This window comes from Scyliorhinus canicula, chromosome 13 (assembly GCF_902713615.1).
Source record: "Scyliorhinus canicula chromosome 13, sScyCan1.1, whole genome shotgun sequence".
Classification (NCBI taxonomy): domain Eukaryota; kingdom Metazoa; phylum Chordata; class Chondrichthyes; order Carcharhiniformes; family Scyliorhinidae; genus Scyliorhinus; species Scyliorhinus canicula.
In genome coordinates, this window is record NC_052158.1 from 6,059,839 (window position 1) to 6,076,986 (window position 17,148).

Genomic DNA, 17,148 nt, shown 5'->3' on the forward strand with positions numbered 1-17,148 from the left:
GGTCGGTAGTAAAATTTGAATTCAGCAAAAAAATTTGGAGTTCAAAGTCTAAAGGCAGAAACCATTGCCCTAAAAGCCTATCAGGTTCACTAATGCCCTTTAGAGAAGGAAATCTGCCGTCCTTACCTAGTCTGGCCTACATGTGAACAACAAATTTTTAAAAAATGCACCAATCACTAAATCGTATGCTGCAGGTTAGCAAGGGTATTCTGTCAAAACAAACAAAACACTAGGCTTACATCTAAACATATGAATGGGGGCAGGAAGAGGCCATTCAGCCCCTCGAGCCTGCTCCACCATTCAATAACACCATGGCTGACCTGACTCAACCCCATCATGCTGCCGATGCCCGATGACCTTTCACCCCCTTGTAGTCAAGAATCTAACCAGCTCTGCCATCAAAATATTCAAATGTTTCTGCTTCCACTTCCTTTTGAGGAAGGGGGTTCCAGAGAATAATAATAATCATAATTTTTATTACATTAACACTGCAATGAAGTTGCTGTGAAAAGACCCTAGTCGCCACATTCCGGCGCCTGTTCGGGTACACAGAGGGAGAATTCAGAATGTCCAATTCACCTAACAGCACGTCTTTCGGGACTTGTGGGAGGAAACCGGAGCTCCCGGAGGAAACCCACGCAGACTCGGGGAGAACGTGCAAACTCCGCACAGGCAGTGACCCAAGCCGGGAATCGAATGACATCCTCTGGGGGAAACTATTCTCCTCACCTCTGTTTTGAATCAGCAGCGCCTTATTTTTAAACAGTAACCCCCTAGTTCTAGATTCTCCCACAAGAGAACATTCGAATTAGGAGCAGGGATACGCCATTCAGCCCTTCGGGCCTATAACACCGTTCAATAAGATCATGGCTGACCTGAGTGTAGACCGAGTAGTCACATGACGACGCAGCTGCTAAAGGGGTCATGTGACTGGAGTGCAGGAGTCCTCCTCGGAGCTCGGGTAGAACACAAGCTTGGAATAGCTGGGCAGCGAGGGAATGACCTATTGTTTGTTACAAGCACTTGTCGTCAGTGTTTGGGAACACTTCTCACACAGATAATAATCTTAAATCTGTATCCTGCCTACCCCTGATAACCTTTGACCCCTTGGTTTAGCAATAATCTATCCACCTCTTGGCTTAAAATTATTCAGAAATTCTTTGAAAGAGAGGTCCACTGACAATTCTCTGAGAGAAAGAAATTTCGCCTCATCTATGTCTTAAGTGGGCAACCCCTTTTTTTTGAAGAGTGACCCCTAATTCTAGATTCTCCAACAAGAGGAAGCATCCTCTCCACATCCACCCTGTCAACACCCCTCAGGATCTTATCCGCTGAAGTCAAGTCACCTCTCACGCTTCTCAACTCCAGTGGGTACAAGCCCCAGCCTGCCCAACATTTCCCTTCGCTGAACTGCTTCTGATGCTTCATCTCCAGGGGAATAGATTTGAAAAGTCAGGGGGCCAGATTCTCTGATTCCCAGTCTAAGTGCTGACGCCAAAGGAGAATCCATGGACATTCACGTCAGGAATGTTGGCACCACACCTGCACCCATTCTGCTCCCGGTGAGGGGTTGGCACCGGCGCTGCGTGGAACACCATCAAAACCCATGAAAAACGGTGCGAGAATCGTCGGGTCCGTGATGGACACTCGCAGGACTGACAAGCTGCAGGCGCGCTTAAACAATGCACCCCCCTCACACACACACACATACACATACTGATCGCGGCCGAAAAGATGGGACAGGTCGTGCTGGAGCGGCCAGATAGCTGATGGGTCAGCTGGGGCCAGAGGGGACCCAGGAGAGGTGCTCCAGGGTGATCACCTATATGACACAGGGCACCAGGTTTAAAGTGGGCTGTCAGCGGCCTGCCCAGCCGCATGGCTTACCTTGCCGGCTACGCTAATGGTGTTCCGTACCCGTCCACCCCTACCACACAGCCCACCTCCTGGCCACACCCCCTCCCTCACTACTTCCCCCAGCCCTGGCAGAAGACGCCCATCCAGCGGCACGGCTGTCGGTGAAGTATGGCGGTGCTGGACACTGCGCGTACACCCTCTCTCTCTCAGCAACCACCAGAGCACACGTGGACCGTGCCATCGGGGACTCAGCTCAGCGGAGGTGGAACATCGAGGGCGGGCTCACTAATGATATGCAAACGCTGTTTCAACTACACGCGGCGTACGTCACAGTGATGCCGTGTGCGAGGAGGTACAGCATCCCGATTGAACGTCAAAACTCCGCCTGCCGCGATTACGGCGTCGGGAGATTTTCTCCGCCCGATCACGCGCCCCTATTTCGGTATCGGCCAACAGAGAATCATGCCCAGGGAGTCATGCTAAACCCTGATTAGACTACACTCGGAGTAACGAGTAGAGTTCTGGTTACCGTACTGAAGAAAGGATAGCAAGGCACTGGAGAGCATCCAGTGAATTATAGGAATGATTCTGAGAAGCTGGGAGGAGGCTTGAATGGACCATAAAGACCATACGATATGGGAGCAGAATGAGGCCATTTGGCCCATCAAGTCTGCTCCGCTAACATGGAATTGTTGGGTTGATTGGCCTGTTTACTGTGCTGCATATCCTATTTGCAGATGTATTTAATCCCATGAACACTCTGTGTTAAACTTCAAAGCTTTCCTTCCAAGAGACTATAGGGTGGGATTCTCCTCCATCGGGATACTCCGGTGTGCCAGCGTCTGGGGGTTTCCTGACGACGTGGGGCTGCCTCACAATGGGAAACCCCATTGACCGGCTGGCGAAACGGAGCATCCCGCCAGCGGGGTGAAACAAAAATGTGGCATGGCGGGGCGGAGAATCCCGCCCCATTCCTCCAGCTGAATGGGAAGTGTCCTGGGATACCCTGAGGTTGTGAAAGACTGTGTGAAGCAAGCCTTCCTTTCCCATTCCTTTCTCATGAATCAGCACTGGCTTTGAAACTGCGTTCCAGCACTTGGATGTAGTTGTGTTGAAGGAAGACATTGTTGCCATCTGGTCTTCATTAACAGATCACAAACAGGAAACCACTTCAAATAGTCCTTCGGCAACACTCGGTCCCCCCAGCCTCTCCGGGATCCGATTCGCAAGGGGGTTAGAAAACAGGAACGCTCATTCCAGCAGGCACATCACATCAAAACCAGTCCCAAACCGGTTTCAGCATCTCCGCATAACAAAACCATCATTTAAAGAAGGGAAAAATATCACGGTTATTGGAGATCTGAAATTAAAACAGAGAGCGCTGGAGGGTGCGGGGGTGGGTGGGGGGCGGGGGGGGGGGGGGGTAATCAGCAGGTTTGACAGCATCTGTGAAGAGAGAAGCAGCGTTAACGCTTGCAGTCCAGTACGACTCCTGTTTGGAAACCGTTCCCCCAGATGTTGCTCCAGTTCCGAAGATTCGAAACACTAACTCTGGCTGGGATTTTCCACGGGGGATGTAGCAGGTCAGCCCAAAGGTCCGTTGACTGCTCGTCCACTGTTCCCCTCTCCACTTCGTTCAGTGTCGCTGGGTCCAAATCTCCCTAACAGCACGGTGGGTGTACCTACACCTCAGGGACTGCAGCGGCTTCAAGACGGCAGCTCAGCACCACCTTGTCAAGGGGCAATTAGGGATGGGCAATAAATTCTGGTGTAGTCAGTGAGGCCCCACATCCTGGAAATGATTTTTTAAAAAAGATGCTGCCAGATTTGATGTTTATTTCTGGCACCTTCTGTTTGTATTTCTCATCGTTTACTTTTATTTCTTCTGTCTCAATCTCTCTATCCAAACCTTTCAGCGGTCGCTATTGAATACTGTCTCAAACAGTTACAGATGTTGTTTTGCTCATGTTTCCCATTGTCGGTTTACCCACCACATTCAATCCAGTTATAGTCCCTTCCAACTCGTCTATCAAAACCCTTCCTCACGATGAATCCCTCTCATAAATCTCCTCAAAATTTCCCTTCAAAAAGAGGACAATCACCCGCCCAGCTGATCTTCCTCCTCTCTTGTCGCTTTCTCACAAATCCAGTTGATAAGAAGTGAAAGGTTAAAGAGTTCACTGATAGCGTAATAAGATGGGAACAGAAATGTTCCTGACTGCTCCGGAATATTCAGGAGCACGTCGACCTCCGGCTTGACGGTTCTTCAAGTGAAGTGAGGCGTGCCTTTCACAACCACGGGGCAGCCCAGAAGTGCTGTACGGCCATTGAACCCTCTTCTGGAAGATTGAAACCTGAAAGGTGAGTGGATCTTTTAGGACAGTGTTGGTCAAACTTTTGTGCCCAGGTCCCATTTTTAACTAACCGGCTATCCTTCGGGACCCAAATGGCCGACCTTCGTGCCCCACACCGACTGACCCGCCTGACCCACACTGGCCGACTTTCGCAACCCACCATTTTGACTGACCTTTAATGTGACAGGTGAGCCTGCTTGGCCCTCCTGATCTCACTTGCTTTGACATTCAATGTTACACTTCTGCTACGGACTTCAGCTGATGATTGAAGTTCTCGTTGCATCCTTCGAAGAAAATGAAGAGGTCTGTCCTCGAACCCGCCATGCTGAGTCCTCAAATGCCTTTGATGTTTTGAGGGTTTCGTTTGCCAGTACTTCCCTGCATATAACACACATGGGCTTTGCATCCTGATTTGCACTGGCACAATTAATAAAGCCATACCTTCAAAAAAAATCATCTTCATACTGCTTTGTTCCTGAATTCTGAGCTTCTTAATGGGTTGTTTATCAAAGGCCCTGGAGCTCACACCAGCATTACTGTCACCTATAAAATGGAGGAATCTCTCTCCCGTCAGTGTTCAGGGTGCATGACTTGCTCCCTGCCGGTGCTTCAGGAGAGAAGACTCCATCGATTTTCAAAAATAATCTGCTCCTGGGTCAGGGCGCTCATGTCAGGTGGAGGCAGTCTGCCTCGCTGGGCTTCGGGCCTACCCACTGCTGAGGGGACATGAATGCGTGGGATGTCCAGGCTGAAAGCCAGTCATGGCCGCCATTTCTAAATACCAAATGCGGCCGCTGGGCACTTCTTCCCATGATCAGGAATGCCGTGTCACATGGCCCCGTGACCCCTCCCCCTCGACACCCGCCCAGGACGCACCTGGGGGAGGTCGTAACCCTGAGTTTGAATATGGCGGCTTTAGGGTGGGATTTTCTTACCGTTCGCACTGCCTGGTTCTTATGGTTAACCCGCGCTGCAGATTTCAGCAGCGAGGGGTGCCTGGATGTGAAACCCCGTTGACAATGCAGAGGTCAGAAGATTTCGCCATGGAACACACAGCGGGGGAGGGGAGGGGGAGGGAAAGAGAGGGAAATCGTACCCATTTTCAGTCACATTGCTGGAGGGACACACAGTGATTCAGGGTAGCCCCTTCCTGGAAATAACGTCACAGACAGCAGATTCACAGAATCTTTACAGTATTGAGGGAGACCATTCGGCCCATCTGGGTCGCTGAAGGAGAATCCCACCCCCCACCCCATAACCTGGCACATTCTGTCCTTTCATTTGGCAATGCAGTTGCCTTTTGAATTCCTCGATTGAACGTGCCTCCACCATTCTCTCAGGACGTTCGTTTCACACTCCATCTTTTTCCCTCACGTCGCTTTTCCTCCTGTCCTCATTCTTTCGACTGCTCTTCATGCTGTCCCTGTCCATACCGCTCAGGATCTTCGATATCTCTACCAAGCCTCCTCCCAGCTCTCTCTCCTCCAGCTGGACACAACCAGTCCAATCAATCGTCGTGGCAACAGTCCTTTATCCCAGGAATCATTCTGGTGAATCTCCAAAGCCTTCACATCCTCCCTCAGGAATGGCCCCCCAAAACTGGACGCACTCCTCCGGATGGGGCTTGACCTTAGGCCGAATCTTTTGCGCCCACCCGAGATGGAGGTCAGGGCCTCAGTCTAGCGCCATGAGAGAGGCAGCACCTTCCACCATGCGGCACTCCCTCAGCACTGCACTAGCCGAGTCAGCCGAGCGGGTTTGTCCAACGCGCTGGAGCAGGACTCAAACACGTGGCCTTGTGACTCAGAGGCACGAGTGTTACCCACCGCCACTGACACCTCTGGGAACGGGAGGTGGTAGGTCAGGTGGACTGCCTAGCAGATGTCCTCCCCATCCACCATTCCTTTATTAACCTTGTCGAATGACCCGGATGCAGGAGACAGGAAGAGCTGTCTCCCCGATAAAGCCATCAGTTTTCCACACAGGTTACCCGAGCCTTACCCACTGAGTGTGTATCGGCTCGGGGAAGGGGTCCAGCTGCAGATGCGTTGCAATGAAAGATGAACAGGGGTGTACCCATGACTGTGTACAGACCATTCTGGTTCAGCTCAGTTGGCTGGACAGCTGGTGCATGATGCAGAGCGGGGCCAGCAGCGTGGGTTCAATTCCTGTCTTCTCAACCTTGCCCCTAGCCTGAGGTGTGGTGACCCTCAGGTTGAATCACCCCCAGTCAGCCCTCCCCCTCAAAGGGGAAAACAGCCCATAGTCATCTGGGACTATGGTGGCTTTATCTTTACCTTACCGAAGGCCATTCGCTTACACATGCATTGAGAGACTCGATAAAATAACTGGGCAACAGCTGGTAAAACTAAACTTAATGCTTGATATTTTTGGGCTGAAACCAATCAACCTCCTGGAGGTTACCATTGATCAGAAACTGGACTGGCCATATTAATGGCTACCAGGGCAGGTCAAAGGTTAGGAATCCTACAATGAGTATGGCGTCCCTCCCACAAACATTCCCTCCCTCCACCTCCGATGGACAGCGTCAGCCGTGTGCACCATCGACAAGATTCACTGCAGGAACTCACCGAGGTTCCTCAGGCAGCACCTTCCAAATCCACGGCCACCACCATCTAGAAGGACAAGAGCAGCAGATACCTGGGAACCCTACCACTTGGGGCTTCTGCAAGTAGTCACTCACCACCCTGGCTTGAAAATATATTGTGTTCATTCGCTGTCGCTGGGACAAAATCCTGGATCTCCCTCCCTAACAGCACAGTGGTTGTACCTACACCTCAAGGACTGCAGCGGCTTCAAGACGGCAGCTCACCATAGGGATGGGCGCCCATATTCTGTAAATGAATTTTAAAAATAATAAGATCCTGAGGGTTTTTCACAGGGTGGATGAGGAGAGGATGTTTCCTGTTGTGGAAGAATCCAGAACTAGTGGTCACTGTTTAAAAATCAGGGGTCTCCGATTGAAGACAGAAATGAGGAGAATTTGTTTCTCTCTCACAGGAGTGTGGGACTTTGGAATTATCTTCCCCAACAGGTGGTTTCGGCAGAGTAATCGGATATTTTTCGACAGAGCGAGATAGATTCCAGATTAACAAGGGGTGAAAAGTTCTAGGGGTCTGGGCGGGGATGTGACGGTGAGCTTACAACCTAATCAACCATGATCTTACTGAATGAAGGCACAGACTCGAGGGGCCAAATGGCCTCCTCCTGCTCCTAATTGGTATTTTTGAATACTGTGGGCTGACACAGAAGGCCCAGCAGTGACTGCCAAGGGAAAAGGAAGGTTAATGCTATCACACGCTACCGTGCGTCAGACCTGGAAGCAGAGTGAGTTGCTGTAACGTTCTGGCATAAGTTGCTCCATTTGTGCACATTAAACATCTTGGGCAGGATTGTCCGGTCTCCGACACCCAAATCACGTTCGGCCGGGCGTTTTGCGCCGATCTTTCGCAGCATCGAGGTTCCTCGACCCAGCAGGCGCCATTTTGGAAAGAGCGTTGAGGACATTGCCTCTGGTTCTCATTAGTCAACACCATTGGATGGAAAACTGAGGGCAAAAAAATAAAAGGCCGTTTGTCCCTCTCAGCCGCCAGCCACGTGCGTTATCTATAGCGGCTGTGCTGGGCCTTGGAATGTTCCGGAACTTGGTGCTCAACTGGGTAACGATGCGGTCGTAAAATGCCATCGTTCGCACACCAGCATCAGAACATAATCTCCAAATCGGTGAATCCAGTCCCTTGCCTCGACGTTGTGCACCATGAACAGTAAGTCAGTGAATGTCCGACTTCTCAAACTAGATCTGATCCCTGGGGGCGGGGGAAGGGGGTGTTCAATTGACCGCGTGGGAATGCTATGGGATGGGGTTGGAATACCAGGTCTATAATCCTGCCTACCATCCCTCTCATGAAATCATTGAATCGTTCAGCTAGAGCAGGAGGCCATTTGGCCCAACTCACTGATGCTGGCTGTTTGATAGAGTTAGTTTCACCCCTCCTGCCCTTCTGCACCTTCCCCCCCACCCCTCCCCCCCTCAACAAAGCTGAAAGTCGCCTCCTCTCCAAATCATCTTCTTTTGGAAGTTACCATTCATTCTGCTCCCAATGCTCTTTCAGACAATGTATTCCAGATGGTGACAACTCTCTGCAGAAAAACATTTCCCCTCCTTCCGCCCCCCCCACCCAGCTGTTTTGCCAGCTATCCAAATGTTTCTGATGGAGAGCAAATTCGGCCATGCATGTAAAACAGGCGTCGTACCCAATCCCATCAGTTTTCCAATGGCCTCAAGTTGCCCCCACCACGTCTCCAATTGTAGCCATTCTGACTCAACCTTTCACACCGTTAGATAATCAGCGACTGACAATTGACGGCAAATGATGGGACTTTTAGTCGGTTAAATTCTCCGTTCTTTGGCACGGAATGTCGGCACGAGGAATTTCCAACTCCGAACAGCAGCCTCGAGGTCCTCGACCCGGCGGGCGCCATTTTGGAAAGAGCGTTGAGGACATTGCCTCTGGTTAGTCGACACCATTGGATGGAGAACTGAAGGCAAAAAAATCAAAGGCCGTTTGTCCCTCTCAGCCGCCAGCCATGTGCGTTATCTAAAGCGGCTGTGCTGGGCCTTGGAATGTTCCGGAACTTGGTTTGCATGCTCAACCGGGTAACAATGCGGTCCCAGATCAGAGGTACGCCAATAGATTGAGAACTACAAGCTATAAGCTGCTCTATGACATTAAACAGGACTAGATTGACTTGAATTGCCTCAGGGATTTCACACAACGCCGCTACCCTCGCCTGACTTTGATTTCTTCCATCTTAGCTGGAGTTTTTTCACTCACTCAGGTGGAACAGGAAAGTAGCAACATCTTGCATTTATATAGTGCTTTTCACCTCTGGATATCTCGAGGAGCTTCACAGCTATTGGTCTAGACTCACTGAAATGTATTCAATATTGCAAACAGTCCGAGCAAGTCAGGGGCTGTTTAGCACAGGGATAAATCGCTGGCTTTGAAAGCAGACCAAGCAGGCCAGCAGCACGGTTCGATTCCCGTTACAGCCTCCCTGAACAGGCACCGGAATGTGGCGACTAGGGGCTTTTCACAGTAACTTCATTTGAAGCCGACTCGTGACAATAAGCGATTTTCATTTCATTTGCTTTTCTTCAACCATCCTTCAAGGGATGTGAGCGTCACTGGGCCGGGCTAACATTTGTTGCAATTCCCTAATTGCTCTTCAACCGAGTCGCTTGCTAGGTCATTACAGAGGGCAGTTACGAATCGTCCACATTGCTGTGGGTCCGGAGTCACATGGAGGCCAGGCCAGGTAAGGACGGCAGATTTCCTTCCCTAAAGGACATAATAATAATCTTTATTACTATCACACAGAGGCTAGCATTAACACTGTAATGACGTTACTGTGAAAAGCCCCTAGTCGCCACATTCCGGTGCCTGTTCGGGTACACAGAGGGAGACTTCAGAATGTCCAATTCACCTGACAGCACTTCTTTGGACTGTGGGAGGAAACCGGAGCACCCGGAGGAAACCCACGCAGATACGGGAAGAACGTGCAGACACCGCACAGTCAGTGACCCAAGCCGGGAATCAAACCTGGGACCCTGGCACTGTGATGCTGCAGTGCTAACCACTGTGCTACCGTGCCGCCCAAACATGAGTGAACCAGATGGGCTTTTAACAGCATCGACAATGGTTTCTTGATCACCATCATTGAAGTTAACTCCATAGTCCAGATTTATAAATTGAATCATATCCCAAGGTGGCAGAGGTTGGATTTGAACCTGTGCTTCCAGAGTATGAACCAGAGCATCGGGGTTGTGAGGCCAATGATATTACAGTACGCCGCCACCCTCCCCGCACTTCGATAATGATTAAATGATTCCCACATTGATGGTGTTGGTTGAAGAATAAGTATTGTGGCTGCAGCATTGAGAGAGTACTCCCTTGCAGTGGCAATGGGATTGTTTAAATCCACCAGAGAGGCAGAGGGGGGACAAGGGTCTCCTTGTCCAACAGTGCAGTGCTCCCTCGGTACGGCACTGGGAATGTCAGCCTGGAATTGGTGCTGGAGTTCACGGAGTGCGAGTTGGATTCAGCGTATGCAGCGTGAGGCATTCGACATTGCATTTGTGAGGGTCACACCTCTGAGGTCCAGAGGGTCTCGTCGCCATCTGCCATTATTGGCACTCTTGAAAATGAAACTTGAGGCGAAGGGAGGTAGCCATTCTCAGACGCAGTTTTAAAAAATAAATTCCTATGTTTTTCTCCTGATGGGACTGACCGGTGGAATGAACTGTGTTTAAGGGGGAACACCAGGACTGGGAGTGAAATAACTTCCTGCAGCAGCTCGGTACCTAATCCCTCCGACATCCACCAGGTCTTTAAGGGCTCCAACAAACCTGCCACGACGCGCACCCTGGGTCTAATTACATTCCCAAACTGCACGAAGACACTGAGCTGTTACATCTGGAATGTGATGATTACTGCTCGAGCTGATCGCTCCTCCCTCCCCACCCCACGGCAGGTGAACACCCAACATCCTGACAGCTTTGAAACTTAGTCATGGGAACGAGCGAGGAGGTCGGCCTCACACCTGGGCCTTTACAAAGGCAGAATCCTGAACAAGAAGGTTAGGCTGAACATCGATGGCTAGGCCTGAGCAGGAGGCGTGCATTCCATCCTGGGGCATGTAACCCGCACTTTGGGAAGGATGGGAGCGAATGCCAACGAGGGAATCAACTTATGCGGAGAGACTAGGATTTTTCGAAGCTGGGGAATGTTAGGGAGAGATTTAATTCAGCCGTTCAAATTTGTGAAGGGTTTGGATAGGCACGGTGACACAGTGGCTAGCACTACTGCATCACAGCGTCAGGGGCCCGGGTTCAATCCCGGCCTGGGGTGACTGTGCGGAGCCTGCACATTCTCCCCGTGTCTGCGTGGGTTTCCCCCGGGTGCTCCGGTTTCCTCCCACAGTCCAAAGATATGTATGTTAGGTGGATTGGCCGTGCTAAATTGCCCCTTAGTCTCCAAAGATGTGCAGGTTAGGTGGCGTTATGGAGTTACTGGGGTAGGTGGGGTTCTCTTTCAGAGGGCCGGTGCAGACCTGATGGGCCGAATGGCCTCCTTCTGCACTGCAGGAATTCTATGATTGTATTATTCTACAATAGAGAGGGAACAATTCCATTTGCAGAAGGGTCAGTAACTGAGGGACACAGATTGAAGGGAATCAGCAGAAGGAGCCCGAGGCAAACTGAGGAAATATAATTCACTCAGCGTGTGCTGTCACGAACTGGAAAGTGCTGCCGGGAAGTGTGGATTCGATGGAAACTTTCAAAAAGCGAATTGGGTACATACTTCTCCGGAATAAAAAAACACATTCTGCAATGGCCTGTGAGGAATGAGCAGAGGGGAGAGGATCCATTGAATAGCTCGACTAAAGAGCCATCACAGGCAAAATGGGCTGCGTGTCCTCTTTCTCTTCTGTAATGCTTTGAAGGGTGGTTTCCTCTGGTTGCCATGTGTTCACCTGACAACCGGCTACACCCAGCATCGGTATGGCCCTGCATGTTCGGTGTAGCACACTCGATAATGTACAGTTACGTTCTCCCGCTGGTACATCCCACTTGGCCAGCCGACTGAATCCAGCCTCCAAACCTGCCCCAGGTCTGTGTGTCTGCGACATCTCCTGTAATCTCAGAAAAACGTTTGTGTTTTTTTCAATTTACTGCTTGGGTGTCCCTTTAGGAATGAAGGACTTTCACCTCGATGGCAACTCCTACAACCACAGCACATCCCAAACCACTTTCCAGCTAATGCAGGACTTGTCTTTCAGTAAAGCGGCTGATGTAACGTCGGAGACACAGCCGCCAATTGGCCAATAAATGCAATGACGAACAGATCATTTGCCTTTTTGATTTTGATTGAGGAATAAACACGGGGCAAGTGTAAACTCCCCTGCCCCCCCTTTTGGTTTAGCTCAGCAGGCTAAATCGCTGGCTTTTAAAGCAGACCAAGCAGGCCAGCAGCACGGTTCGATTCCCATACCAGCCTCCCCGGACAGGCGCCGGAATGTGGCGACTAGGGGCTTTTCACAGTAACTTCATTGAAGCCTACTCGTGACAATAAGCGATTTTCATTTCATTTTCATTTTGAAAAAAGGCTGTGAGATTGTTTACTCGGCCGAACACCACAGCTGTATGAAACACAGCACCTCCGGCAGTGCAGCATTCCCACAAGTAAACCACTGGATTTCCAGCCTTAATTGGCCCTGGAGTGGGATTCAAACCTGGAGCCTTGTGACTCCGAGACAGGGGGCAGGACTTTCCGTTTCCCGATTTCGTAGTCGCTGATCGGGCGGAGAATCCATTTTTATGAACGAATCGGGGATTACTCAAGTTGGGGCGGCACAGTAGCACAGTGGTTAGCACTGTGGCTTCACAGCGCCAGGGTCCCAGGTTCGATTCCCGGCTTGGGTCACTGTCTGTGCGGAGTCTGCACGTTGTCCCAGTGTCTGCGTGGGTTTCCTCCGGATGCTCCGGTTTCCTCCCACAGTCCAAAGTTGTGCAGGTTAGTGGATTGGCCATGATAAATTGCCCTTAGTGACCAAAAAAAAGGTTGGGAGGGGTTATTGGGTTCCGGGGTAGGGTGGAAGTGAGGGCTTAAGTGGGTCAGTTCAGAAATGATGGGCCGAATGGCGTCCTTCTGCACTGTGTGTTCCATGTGCATGCTCCACCTCCTCCAAAATGGCTTCATCGTGGTGCGCACCGCACGCCATTGGCACGGTCTCATTATGTCACCTGAAGGCCATCGCCCGATGCACCATCCACGATGGGCCGAGTTCCCAGTTGACGTGTGGTGTCAGCAGCTCCCCCCCCCCCCCGGCCCGGACACGGCCTGGCGGCTGCGGCCTGTGTCTAACGCCGCCACAGTCGGACTGGAGCCATACTGCTGGCCAGAGGGGGGGCTTCAGCGAGGGCTGGGGGCACTGGTGGGGTAGCAAGGGGGTGTCCAGGGGGGGCACTATCTGGCAGGTCGGGTGCGCGCAAGGCCGACGCCGTGTTATAGGGCGCGCCCACTGCAGGTCGTCGCTGTGCAATGGACCCGACAATTCTCTGGCCGTTTGTTTCATGGGGGCCGGGCGTTTTACGTGGCGCGGCTGCTGGCCCCTCGGTCGGAGGATCGGTGCTGGGGCGGGGCCGATTGTCCTCACATAAAACAGATCCTACAGATAATAGCCCCAAAATCGGAGAGTCCAACCCAGGAACACTACCAACCGCACCACAGCAGGCGCAAAGAAAATGACAAAAAACACAGACAAGTTCTCTCGGGCCCCCATTATGTTTCTCCCACCCTTCCCTCAGACAGGGATTCATTGCCTGGAGATTCCTGAAGGATTGGCAACTTATTGTCCACCCCCCACTCAGCTCCCTGTGTTCATGGAATCTTCAGGGCCAGAGAGATGAAACATCGGCCCTCACTGCTTAGGCCTCAACTGAGGGGGTGGGGAAGGGGGGGCGACACACTTCAGAAAAGGTGCAGAGACATTAGAAAGGGAGGAGAGGAGGGTTTGTTCAGCAGCGAATTCATCATGAGAAGAGTTTGGATAAGTTAAGTCTGTCCTTCCCCCGGGGTGGCGTGGTTTGAGGTAGTCACAACAAACAATAGGGAATTCTGGTTGCGAGGTGGGGGTGGGGGGTGTGGAGGAACCAGTGAGGGAGGGGGGGGGGGGGGTAAGAGGTGGCGTGTGAACAGAACGTACACATAAAGACAACATAATGAATTTTCTTTTGCTCCGGGTCTGTTTGACTTCCATCTTTACTCATTCGGCCTGCCGTCGCCATGGAAACGCCGACAATATTTCCAACGAGCTGCCTGTTCAGGCCCCCCGAGGGCTGAGGAAGGCTGCGTTCGTGTATAAACATTGAGCAATGCAGAGGAGGCGAATAGGGTGGACCCAGCGGCAATTTATTGGGTGGGGTGGGGTGGGGCGAGTGTGGATTGAGGAGGGGTGGCGGGAAGGGGGGGGGAGAGGAGAGAGCTGGAGGCCTCAGATGTCAGCTGTACTGCCCAGCACATAACTTAGTTATACATAACCCCGATTTAACCCTGTTCGATGGTTGGCACGTGGTTCAGGTTAATGCTGACCATTGAGCTGAGCCTGGGACCTGCCTCTTCACCCTGGCCCTGTGAGAGAGGCAGGATAGCCACTGCCAACAGCGATGCCAAACAAAACAGCCTCTGATGAACCATCAGCGGGGAACGAGCTCAGGAGCTGCCTTCAGGCAGAACATTTCTGGATGAATGAACGCCACGAGGCTGGGTAGATAACACATAGCTGAGGAATGGGCAGGGGTAAAGCAGCTCGGTTTGTTATCCAGTAAATTCAATGTGATCAAATCTGAGCAAATTTTACAGCGGCTGGAATATCTGCCTCACGCTCAGCTCCAGCCAACCACCTCGGCAGCGAGGGTACATTTCGCCTCCCAAGTGTTTAGCAATTGACAGTGAGGCAGAAGGAGAGCGGTGAGTCCCCCTCCAGTTAAATAGCCATTCGTTAGTTAGGATCTGGAATGCACTGTCTGACAGCGTGGTGGAGGCTGGTTCACACAGCGAGTGGTTAGGGCTGGAATGCACTGTCTGACAGTGTGGTGGAGGCAGGTTCACACAGCGAGTGGTTAGGATCTGGAATGCACTGTCTGACAGTGTGGTGGAGGCAGGTTCACACAGCGAGTGGTTAGGGCTGGAATGTACTGTCTGACAGTGTGGTGGAGGCTGCTTCACACAGCGAGTGGTTAGGATCTGGAATGCACTGTCTGACAGCGCGGTGGAGGCAGGTTCACACAGCGAGTGGTTAGGGTCTGGAATGCACTGTCTGACAGTGTGGTGGAGGCAGGTTCACACAGCGAGTGGTTAGGATCTGGAATGCACTGTCTGACAGTGTGGTGGAGGCAGGTTCACACAGCGAGTGGTTAGGATCTGGAATACACTGTCTGACAGTGTGGTGGAGGCAGGTTCACACAGCGAGTGGTTAGGGACAGGAATGCACTGTCTGACAGTGTGGTGGAGGCAGGTTCACACAGCGAGTGGTTAGGGACAGGAATACACTGTCTGACAGTGTGGTGGAGGCAGGTTCACACAGCGAGTGGTTAGGATCTGGAATGCACTGTCTGACAGTGTGGTGGAGGCAGGTTCACACAGCGAGTGGTTAGGGTCTGGAATGCACTGTCTGACAGTGTGGTGGAGGCAGGGTCACACAGCGAGTGGTTAGGGTCTGGAATGCACTGTCTGACAGTGTGGTGGAGGCAGGTTCACACAGTGAGTGGTTAGGGTCTGGAATGCACTGTCTGACAGTGTGGTGGAGGCAGGTTCACACAGCGAGTGGTTAGGGCTGGAATGCACTGTCTGACAGTGTGGTGGAGGCAGGTTCACACAGTGAGTGGTTAGGGTCTGGAATGCACTGTCTGACAGTGTGGTGGAGGCAGGTTCACACAGTGAGTGGTTAGGGTCTGGAATGCACTGTCTGACAGTGTGGTGGAGGCAGGTTCACACAGCGAGTGGTTAGGGCTGGAATGCACTGTCTGACAGTGTGGTGGAGGCAGGTTCACACAGCGAGTGGTTAGGGCTGGAATGCACTGTCTGACAGTGTGGTGGAGGCAGGTTCACACAGTGAGTGGTTAGGGTCTGGAATGCACTGTCTGACAGTGTGGTGGAGGCAGGTTCACACAGCGAGTGGTTAGGGCTGGAATGCACTGTCTGACAGTGTGGTGGAGGCAGGTTCACACAGCGAGTGGTTAGGGTCTGGAATTGACTGTCTGACAGTGTGGTTGGGTCAGGCGGAATGTATTTTCACTGGACTAGTAATCCGGAGACCCAGAGTAATGCGCTGGTGACGTGGGTTCAAATCCCGTCCTGGCAGATGGTGGATTACTAGTCCAATGAAAATACATTACGCCACTGCCCCCCTACAGGAGAATCACGCAGACGCAAAACGTTTCCTCTCTGCCACAGATGCTGCCAGTGCTGAGACTTTCCATCTTAATGCAGCAACATGCTGTTAGGGAGGTTGTCCCAGCATCATTGAGGGGTAGAAGCACAGACAAAGGCCATTTGGCCCATCATGTGCGGCATGGAAGCACAGTGGTTAACACTGTTGCTTCACAGCGCCTGGGTCCCAGGTTTGAGTCCAGCTTGGGTCACTGTCTGGAAGGAGTCTGCTTTCAGAGGATCACGATCCGCCATTTCCACCAGCTCCACCACGATGCTCCCACAAAACACAACTTCCCCTCACTCCCCCTGTCAGCATCCCGCAGGGACCATTCCCTCTGAGATAAACTGGACCACTCCTCCATCACTCCCAACTCCTCACCCGCCTTCCATGGCACCTTCCCACGCAATCCCAGAAAGTGCAACTCCCGCTGTCCCTTTTCCTCCTCCCGCCTCACGATCCAAGGCCCCAAATGCTCCTTTCAGTGTTTCACTTGCACCTCCTTCAGTTTAGTCCACTGTACTTGCTGCTCCCAATGTCTCCACTACACTGGGGAGATTAAACACAGACTTGGCGAGCTGTTTGCAAAACACCTTTGGTCAGATTGCAAGCAAGTCCCTAACCTTCCTGTCACTTGCCATTGTAACTCAGCACCTTGCTCTCATGTCTCCATGTCCATCCTTTGCCTGCTGCATTACTCCAGCGCAATGCAAACTGGAAGAGCCACACTCATCTTTCCAATTAGGCACGTCACAGGCCTCAGAACTGAGTTCAACAACTTTAGATTGTGACCTTTCTCTTTCATCTTGACCCCTTTGTTGCTTTTTTGTTTGTCCCAATGCAACACGGGCAGCGCGGTAGCACAGTGGTTAGCACAATTGCTTCACAGCTCCAGGATCCCAGGTTCGATTCCCGGCTTGGG